General features: G+C 41.9%; 1 pseudogene; it reads left to right on the top strand.

Annotated features, from left to right (window-relative positions):
* The first annotated feature begins 9,607 nt into the window (after positions 1 to 9,607).
* LOC138300927 (ras-related protein Rab-7a pseudogene) lies at positions 9,608 to 10,598 on the top strand (annotated as a pseudogene).
* Positions 10,599 to 11,148: the final 550 nt, after the last annotated feature.

Below are 11,148 nucleotides of genomic sequence, written 5' to 3'. Positions count from 1 at the left end.
CAAGACCTTCATCGTTAAGGATGTTAGGGGTCGACTCAGGTCCCTGTACTATAGGGAACACTGTAGATTGACCTGTCCTTGGGACACAGGTTTGGGGAGGATGGGTTTCCTGTGCTGTAGTAGCCATTGAGGTAGGGGACTCAGATGTGAGCAGGGTGAGGCTGGTGGCGGGGGACTGACCAGTCATCCCAGATGGGCCAGGCGAGGCGCCCCTTTCCAGACATCCAGAGTTGTATACCTCAATTAGGAGTGTTTCCAGGGGCTGAATGTCTGTCTCTGGCATCCTCTGCTGGGTGGCAGTAGTAGGATACCTGTGGATGGAGAGGAAGTGTGTTACATTGTTGAAATGTACTTGTTGTTCACATGATTGTTTGCAATCATAGCCTTGATATGCTTTCCAGTGATGGCAATGACAGCTACTTGTCCACTGGCAATATTTAAGGGCTAATGGATAGTGCTTTCGTATGCTTGTACTATAGAAAGTTGTGGTCATCAATGCAGTCATTGCATTGTACTAGTGAGTCATCCAAGTATCCTGTAGGCGAAGGAGGTGACATGGTTACACATGCAGGTGTCCTAATGTCGAGTGGAATTAGCAGTTATACAAGGGTGGGGAGTGTTGCCTTGTGGTAGTTGTAGTACTTGCTACAGTGGGAAATATCTGTGCACTTGGCGGGCCTGTGTGCGATTAGTGGTAGTAGGGAGGTGAGGCATGCCAGGGAGGGTATAGGGTTCAAGGTGAATTGGTGCACGTAAGGGTGCTGTGAGGGGGTGTAAGGGTGGTGGGGGTACATGCCGCCCGGGGAGTGTTGTTAGCTTACCAGAGTCCAGTCCTCCTGGTATTGCAGTCAGGCCCTCTGGGTGAAGGATAGCCTAGACCTTCTCCTCCCATGATGATAACTCTGGGGGAGGAGGTGAGGGTCCACTGCCAGTCTTGTTGATGCCTATCTGGTGTCTTGTCGTCATGGACTGGACCTTCCCCTGTAGGTTGTTCCACCTCTTCCTGATGTCCTTCCTTGTGCATGGATGGTTTCCTACTGAGTTCAACCTGTCAATGATCCTCTGCTATAACTCTGTTTTCTGGCTATGGATGTATGTTGGACCTGTGCTCCAAACAGTTTTGGCTGCACTCTGATGATTTCGTCTACCATGATCTCAACTCCTCATCTGTGAATCGTTGGTGTTTCTGTCGTGACATGGTGGATGTGTTGAGGGTGGTGGGGTGTGTAATGTGCAGGGGTGCAGGATGTGCTGTTTGGTGAGGTGGGGTTGTGTGGTTCGGTGCACTTGTGATATATGGTTGTTGTGAGCAGTGGTGATATGTTTGTTGTGTGTAGGGGTGCAGTTGTGTAGTGTGTGCTGCGTGTTAGACCTAAAGTATCCAACTGCAGTGTCTTCTGTTTGTGTGTTCTTCCCTTTCTCTGTGAAAAATTCAGGATGTAGGGGGTTGCGGGTATGTGTGGGGGGTGTTTTTTTAATCCAGTGTCCGGGTGTGTGTGGTGTGTGTATGTGTGTCAGAGTTGGGGTATTCTTACTGTCCAATGTGGTATTGTGTACTGGTGGAGTGAGTTTTTGACCACTGAGGTTCAGACTGCCAATGGATTACCACAGTGCAAACAGCGCTGTGCTGATTTGTGGGTTGTAATGTGGAGGGCGGGATGTTGTCAGAGTGGCAGTGTGGATGGTGGGACAACCTCTCTCCCACCGTCGCTCAGCCTGGCGGAGTCAGATTCGTGGCTGTTTTAGGACAGTCTTTAGTTTCTGATTTGTAATATGGTGCTCGTGATACCGTCAACACTGGTGGTCTTTGGCACCCGCCTCCACAGCGGTCTTCTGAACAGACCGCCAAACTCGTAATGAGGGCCTCAATCTTAAAAAATTCATATATCCGGTTCCCTTTATTGGATTTTTGTCGTTTTAAAGTCATTTTAAAGATAAAAATATATTCTATTTTTATAAATTGGTGTTGGATTTTTATTGTGTTTTACTTATTTACTGTTTTGTACTTTTTTAATGCTTTACACACCTGTCTCCTAAATTAAGCCTGACTGCTCATTGCCATGCTACAATGGGTTGCGCTGGGATTAATTTATTATGACCTAGTTGGACATAGTGGGGGTTAGTGGCCTATTGCTTAGTATAGGTACTTACCTGTCCTTACCAATAATCTACTTTCTAACACCTATACTTACCAAAATCAATTATGTGCTTTTTTTTAATGATTCTGTCAGTGAAGATATGTGCTAAACATGATTATCAACCATATTGAACTAGCAGGCTGCCAGAGTTGTTACCAATATGTCAGTTCAAAAATGCTTCCTTTCACATATGTCAATGTTGTGCTGTTTTGCAAGCATCCATTTAAGTTCTAACATGTATTTGTTGCTACATGTAGTTAAGATGGTTCACAATGTTACACCCTATTTAGACATAGTAACCCTTGCTCTGATCTGTGTACCAACTTTTTTGTCAAAAAATGGCAATAATGGACATGTTTCCATAATGAGGCTAAGATGTGCAGAAAATGGAAGTTGTTGTCATATACGTGGAGCACAATCCTATGTTTTCTGACATATGCCATATGCACATTTAAATATCTTTTAGGCCAATGTCACCAAACATGATCTAACTAGGTTTAATAACTTTGACATGAGTGAATACAAAGAAATAGCTAAAAAATACAACATACTTACATATAATATACTTACTGCTACATTAGTAATTCTAATCTCAAAGTTGCACTGACACAACATATACTCCTACTAATGTAGTTCACCTACATAAGAAAACGTTACATCATACAGCAAGCCACACACTGAACATCAGTCTTACCTCCATGTTGCTACTCTTTCGCCATCAAGGAGTGGATAGGCCATCAGCAGTATGCAGGCCATCATTGGGTGGGGGTCAGGGTGTGCTACACCCATTTTCTCTTCTTGGAGGGCTTTCCCAGCTAGACCTTTTCTACCATCTTGGTCCAGCAACATAGGTGTGCCCATCACTCACGACACTGCACGCTATGATGCCTATGGATGCGCAAGGTCCACAATTTGTTGACGATGGCCCTCCACATTTCCTTCTCCATAAGGGGATGACCTAAGATATTTAAAAAATAAAAACAGTGTAATAAAATGGTTAGATCTGTCATCATTTTTAACCTCAAAACAGCCTAATATAGTATAGTCTAATTTTGAGAGAAGCTATTGTAACTGCTCAGAAATCTGCAACCTGCTTTTTGGATTTCTATTTTTGTGTATACACTTAATTTGTTTTATTGATTTTGTCGGAACAAAGCACGTACTTTATTAAAGACAAATGTTTTCCCCATAATCCATTAAAGAATTATACAAATGTAGGAGTATACACACATCCAATGCAGGGTATATATGTGCAATGCTGCTGGAATAATGTGATTATCCGGGTGTGGCATTGTTCACATAATTATGGATTTGCTGCATTAGTCACATAATACATCACCTGCTGCATACTTTGCAGATTTTTCACACAAAAAAATATTCGTAGCTCAAATGGATGGAAATTACTAAAACTGCATTGACACATATTGATGTGCAGTTGAAGACACTTTGCATAGATCATCTAGTCTCCTTTCAGTTGTATATTGCAGTATAACTTTGCGAAACTAGTACTTATAAAATCTCTAAACAGTGCTAACATGTGTAGAATAACAAAATAATTAACTGATACTATCACAAAATGTTTCACATTATGCTGTATAATTAGCATTTTCTTGGTGCATGATTTAGTAAACCCTGCCACAGAGTTAGTGTGTTAGGAATCATATGTGAATCTCAAGTCAAAGTACCTGCAAATCTGATTAACTAATATATATGTCATGATCATTTATGATACAAAAGAAATATTTTTTCCCCATCCAACTCTACTTTAAACCTATAAACATGTAAGTCTTCTAATGTTGGACATCTTGAATACTTTAGAATGTTTCGCTAAACAAAGTATGTTGATTCCTAGTGGACACTGCCTGTGTGTCCCTTACTGTCTGTCAATGTGTGTCTACATTAAATGATGAGTGGATAGTATCAGGAGCTTTCTATTGAGAGTTTGAAAATGTTGCATTTTATATACAGCTCAGTATGATTTCTTCATAAGGTGGATGCATATATGGCATGTAATGATTCACATTTCAATGTATAGGCAAAGTTACAGCTCCAAAGCAGTCCATACCAGGATGTAGGCACATTGCACATTCAACTCTGACTGAAATATGTATGCCTGATTTACATGTATATAATCTAATCTAATACTCCCCAATGGAAGCAAGTACCAATGATAAAGTAAAATTACTGAGGAAAGGCATTTTTTAATTAACTAAAATCACATTATCATAAGTTAATTTTGCTTGTCTTACATATCTACTGTGTTTTAAGTTAAGATTAAAGGGCTTCATGTTAGTTTAATAAATGTTGGATTAGTCAGAATATAAGAGTAATAATCTCCTTACCTGTTGCTGCTGTATCCCATAGAGTTGTATCCTAGGACAGGACCACATCTATTATGATTTGCAACATTTCAGATGGAGCGGCAAACTCAGAGAAGGACGAAACAGTACCAAAGCAAGAAGTCAAGGGATAATATGTTGGAGAACGTGAATATCACTGAGACGGTCACATGTGTCAACAGACGTATTCCTGAACCAGTGAATATTTCTGAAACTATTGCTCCATGTTAAAGTGTGGGGGTGCTGTACACTGCAAGAGGTGACACCTACGATACATACAATTTCTGTCTCATAGGAAGGTCAGACACTCAATATTTAAAGAGAAATAATTAAATAATCACTCTGTAGCAACACCTAAAATGGTGACTTTCAATAAAAGAGCACCATTAAGTTATGAAATTGAATTCACATCAATTATAACTTTACATATGTGCAATGGTGACAGTGGAATGTATACTTTTACTGTACGCTGTGCGCATAAAACCTCAGTTGATGGATCTCTAATTTAAAAAAAAAAAATCTATTAAAATGACAAATGTAAAGACATACATGGATTAAATATTTACCAACTCCATGTCAGATTTACATTTGCAGTTTAAAATAACATATGGACTTCTGGGAGCGTTTGGTTAATATACTGTAGGCACCTACAATATATGCTAATAGATATGAAAACAGGCCATTGACAGCCCTCTTTGGGCTTAGGTTAACACACATGTAGGTGAAACTGTTGTTGACATATGTGTTGTAGTGTGAGTTTAGGCATAGGGTTATAATAATGTCTTCTCATGCAAATATACTGGGTACAAATTATCCTGTTTCTGATATGGAAAATATTGTCCCTGTATACTTATCTTTTTACACATTGTCTTTCTGCGACATCCTCCAACCTCAAAGCAACAACTCTGCAGGAGTGGGTAGATGCTAACCTAGGATGTTCTATCATTTTCCAGACTGTGCCACCATGCAGGAATGTTGAAAGATCTAGAAATACATGCTAGACCGGCAGACAACATTGGATTTCTTCCACCAGCTTGAGCCACAACTTCAGCCACAGTACTAAGATACTACCTTTATGACACCAATCCTACACTTCATGGCATTTCTCCATTTTGCAGCCACTAGATCATTTCAGCACACAGTAGGTGAATGCAATGGAATATCGCAAGCTATATTTAGCGATTTGCTATGGAAATTCATGACAGTGATGCCGGCCCACCAGAACAGCTTCATAGAATTTCCAAGGACTGTGTCAAATCCACATTTTATGGTTTGCGTTGCATTCTACATGCCATAGATGCCATTTGCGGGGCACACATTGCCCTGGTGCCACCACACATCAGAGAACAAGAGTACTGCAACATGAATCACTTTCATTCCATCTGTGCATAAGTGATGTGCCTTTCTGATCTGTACATCACTAGCATTTTTCACGCTTCCCTGGATCCACTCATGAGTCTTTTGTACTACGCAACAACAACATACAACAACAAATGGTATAATTGGTAATGTGAGGGAGTGGCTTGTTGGCAAGTGTTTGTGTTTTGATATCTGTGATAATCAGATAATATAGTTCTCTAAACCATGCAAAGAATCTATAGTATAATTTACATTCTGTTAATATGTGATTTTTTGTAGGAGGCTCAATGCATCCTAGTAGTCCATGGTCTTTACAACTGGTGAAAATCAAATAACACAAGGGGAAATCTGCAACTATGAGTCACATGGTGGAACTTGTAGACCCATCCATTGGGCATTTGGGCTCCTGAAATCAAGATGCCACTTTCTGGATAGGTCTGGAGTCAGTCTCCTCTACTCACCTGAGAATGTGTGCAAAATAAAAATGCTTTGTTGTATGCCTTACAAAATTGCTCTGCAGAAAAACACTCCTTTCATCCCAGATGATGACTACAATGAGGAGGCCCAGTGTGATGCTGAAGAATTGCCAAATGAAGACGACAGTGGTGATGAAGATGGAAATGATTTCCATCAAAATGTCATTGACAACCTCTTCTCATGTGAGTACATATCACTAAATGAAAATATTTGCAGACTCCTGCAGTTGTTGTCACGTATTGAGGTCATACTGTGTCCACAAAATGTAGGTTCAAATTGTAATGTAATGACTGTGATGTGTACATGGCTGAATGGAAATTATACAAACTAATAATATAAATGTTTTAATATTTACACAAGGAGATTCTGTAACTGATGATCCTACAATTCCGTTAGAAACCATCTAAGTATTGAAGTGAGGTCACATAATAATTTTGACCTTCTTATGTTTCCCTTAGGTGAACATAAGCTGTCATTTTCTGTAGTACAAAAGAATCATAGGTGGGCAATTAAATGGCTAAGTTAGCTTACCTGTGTCATACAGATGTTGTAATGTTTTTCATGTTGTGGTACTATGTTTTCTTTTCAAACCATCAAACAAATTGCAACTGCTGCCATTATTGCTTTGGGTGCTGGGTAATGTGTGAATAATGGTGTACACCTATAATGAAATGTCTAGATCCATAGCAATACGTGAGGACCAGAAAAAGATGATTTTGTTACATGTGATAAATCTCTTTCATTTAAAAAAAACCAACAATATTTTCAAATGTGCACAAGTGGCTGTGTGCATGTTGTTCTACCTGAGTATTAAACCATGATCATTGCCATAGGACTTTAGTTGATTGTCAGCCATATTTAGAGGGGATTTGAGCATTTTACTCAAACAACACATTTCAAAAACCTGAAAGGAGTATATAAAAAATAAAACTGAGATGTAGTGACAATAAATATCTTTTATTGAAACAATAACTTAATTTGTTGACGTTGGTAAGTAGACAGACCAATTACACAATGTTTACCTTCACACAAATGTTAAACAATGGGTCAAACAAGAATTGACACTCATGGTATAGGAGATCAAACAGCAAATGTTTAAAAAGATTTTCCCAAGAGTCAGTGTAGCTGCTGTACAGGAGGGAAATAACTTGCGCCTCTTGATGGTGGTTTTGTTTTGATCATCTCCCACTGGTCCTGATGATCGACTCTACCTCATGGTGACTGGTGCCTCAGCAGTTGCAGGGTCTACAGGGATGGCCGAAGGCTCCTGGAGTACCAGGGCCTTTCTCTCTATGGAGGAGGGTGATGTCTGCTCCTCCAATGGTCTGACTATACCCAAAAAGGTATTTGTTTCTTTATAGACCTATATATTTTCCAAAATCCATCCTGTACCTTCGCCCCCAGAAAAAGACTGCAGTACACCTGTGTGTTATGATATGCATTTATGGTAACTCTCTGACATTTTACAATCATTATGCTCAACCCCTTAACTGCCATGGGCGTAATGGTTACATCCATGCCTGTGCCTCTGAGGCGCCATGGACGTAACCATTACGTCACTTTAACAGCCCTCGTGGGAATCGCTAGTGCTCCTCCCCCCCACCCCTCCAGGTCAGGATTGGAAGGGGAATCGCTTCCCCTTCCACCCCCATCCAAATGACACCATGAAAGGGTGTAAAGATGCGCTGGAAGCCATTTGCTTCCAGCGCATCTTCAGGGAAGGAGGTAAGTTTTATCTCGGGCGGGGGGGATCCCTCTGAAAGAGGCATCGAGGGAAAGGAAAGGGTTTTCCTTTCCCTCAATGTCTCTTTGAGCATTCATGCTGCCCGATCGCAATGCGATCGGGCAGCAGGTATGCCAGTAGACACCAGGGAATTAGTGTGTGTGTGAGAACGTGTGTTGTTTCATGGGAGAGCAAGGGTCGCTCTCCTTTTGGGGGCAATGTATTTTTTGCCATTTCTGTCCCCCTTGGGGGGAGATTGGCCTTATTTTTAGACTGAAAGCCACTAGAAATCAGGGATTGCTTTTTGTTGTTCATTGTTTTGTGTTGGGGGCGGCCCCTTGGGCAAGGGCCGTCCCCAAGAGGCAAAAAGTACTATTGGGCAGTTCTGTCCCCCTTGGGGGCATATCGGCCTATTTTTTTAGGCCTTTCTTCCCTCAAGGGGGGCAGAATCCACTAGGCGCCATGGATCATGTGTGTGTGTGCTTTGTGTGGGCGTTGGCCCCTTGGGCAAGGCTTGCCCCCCAAAGGGGGCAATGTAATCTAGGCCATTTCTGCCCCCTTGGGGGCAGATTGGCCTATTTTTTGCCATGAAGACGCCAGGGATTTTTTTTCCTGCTTTCTTTTGTGTTGGGGGGCGCCCCCTTGGTCAAGGGTCGCCCTCAAGGGGCACAAAGTAATATTGGGAAGTCCTGCCCCCCTTTGGGGCAGATCGGCCTATTTTTTTAGGCCCCAGAGATCATGTGTGTGTGTGCTTTGTGTGGGGGGTGGCCCCTTGGCAAGTGTTGCTCCCCAAAGGGGTCAATGTCATCTAGGCCATTTCTGCCCCCTTGGGGAAAATTGGCCTACTTTTTGTAGGCCCTTCTGCCCCCGGGGGGGCAGAAATCAAGAAGACACCAGGGATTTTTATTTTATTTCTTTTGTTTCTTTTTGTGTTGGAGGGGCACCCCTTGGGCAAGGGTCGTCCCCAAGGGGCAAAAAGTACTATTGGGCAGTTCCCCCCCCCCCCCTTAGGGGCAGATTGGGTTTTTTTTAGGCCTTTCGGCAGAATCCACTTAGCACCAGGGATCACGTGTGTGGGCTTTGTGTGGGGGTGTGGCCCCTTGGGCAAGGTTTGCCCCCAAAGGGGGCAATGTAATCTAGGCCATTTCTGCCCCTCTAGGGGGCAGATTGGCCTATTTTTTGTAGGTCCTTCATGAAGACGCCAGGTATTTTTTTTCTTTCCTTTGGTTTTTTTTGTGCTGGGAGCACCCCCTTGGGCAAGGGTCGTCCCCCCTTGGGGGCAGATTGGCCTATTGATTTTATTTTTTAGGCCCATCTGCCCATAATGGGGGCAGAATCCACTTAGCGCCAGGGATCATGTGTGTGTTTTGTGTGGGGGGGTGGCCCCTTGGGCAAGGGTTGTCCCCCAAAGGGGGCAATATAATCTATGGCATTTTGGCCTATTTTTTTTAGGCCCTTCTGCCCCCAAGCACAGAACACTAGACACCAGGGAAAATTTAAAAATGGTTGGTGGCGGGGTGTTTGTCAACTGGCAAAGTATTTGCATTTATGATAATAACAGTTTAGAAGCCGAGCACCTCGCCAGCAGCCAGAGCAGGCCCGGCGGCACCCGACGAGCCACCTCATCGTCACCGGGGGGAAGCAGCGGCGTCTGCCTCGCGCGAGGGGTTGTAAAAGATGACATCCAGGAAGAAAGTGCTGCTCAAAGTCATTATTCTCGGAGATTCCGGGGTAGGTAAAACTTCACTTATGAACCAGTATGTGAACAAGAAGTTTAGTAACCAATACAAAGCAACAATAGGAGCAGATTTCCTGACAAAGGAGGTGATGGTGGATGATAGGTTGGTCACTATGCAGATATGGGACACAGCAGGGCAGGAGCGGTTTCAGTCTTTGGGAGTTGCATTCTACAGAGGAGCCGATTGCTGCGTTCTGGTGTTTGATGTCACAGCCCCCAACACATTTAAAACTCTTGACAGTTGGAGAGATGAATTTCTTATTCAGGCCAGTCCAAGAGATCCAGAAAACTTTCCATTTGTGGTGCTCGGAAACAAGATCGACCTAGAAAACAGACAAGTTACTACAAAACGGGCACAGGCCTGGTGCTATAGCAAAAATACCATCCCCTATTTTGAAACCAGTGCCAAGGAAGCAATTAATGTTGAACAGGCTTTTCAGACCATTGCACGAAATGCACTTAAACAGGAAACTGAGGTGGAGCTTTACAATGAATTCCCGGAACCCATCAAGCTAGACAAAAATGATCGAGCAAAAGCCTCCGCCGAGCCCTGCAGCTGCTGAGGATGTGGCACAAGCACAGTGCTTCTCCAACTGATATCACACTTAGGCCTTTAAACACAAGCTCCTCTCCTGTACAAGAAAAATCTTTCAGTCTCCGGCTGCCAAAACAAAACGATAATCACATGCATACACAAACTTATGCCATGAAAAGAATAAGACCATTCCCTTGCACCGTTCCACATGTCTTATACACCCATCTTCATCAAAAGACTTTATGGTAGCAGACGTGTTAGTTTAAATTAAAAATAATTTAAAAGAAAACTTGTTGAAATTTAAACTGATTTCAGGTGGCTGATGGGAGAGAAGGAGAGCCCTGGTTTCTTTTTACAATTATTTTGTGTATAATAATTAACAAGTTTCATATACATTTTTTAATTGTCCGTCTTGTGTCCCAGTGAAGGCTGAAACTGGAAAGGATAATATCCCATAATTCATTGAGAACTCAATGCTCTGTCCACACACAGGCTGAGTTTTGTATGTATCTCTGTTAATGCTTGTTACTTTTAACTAATCATTTCTTTTTACAGTATCCATTTATTATGTAATGCTTATTTAGGAAAAATCTTATAGTACATGTTAATATATGCAACCAATTAAATGTATAAATTAGTGTAAGAATTGATTTACTTGTTTAAGTACTGAAACACAGGTGTTAGAAATGTACAAACAGTTTATTTCTTCTTTTTGTTCTAGTTCAAAGCTTTTGCTTCCTTTGCTGTGGCTTGTTACAGTTTTGGCAGTGGTTATCCTGAGGTTTACGTAGTTGCATGTTTTAGGTAAGTTAATAAATATACTCCAGAGGAGTATTGTT

Source organism: Pleurodeles waltl, chromosome 1_2, assembly GCF_031143425.1.
Source record: "Pleurodeles waltl isolate 20211129_DDA chromosome 1_2, aPleWal1.hap1.20221129, whole genome shotgun sequence".
In the NCBI taxonomy this organism is placed as follows: domain Eukaryota; kingdom Metazoa; phylum Chordata; class Amphibia; order Caudata; family Salamandridae; genus Pleurodeles; species Pleurodeles waltl.
Note: the sequence above shows the minus strand (reverse complement) of the source record. Positions and strands in the feature narration are given on the sequence as shown.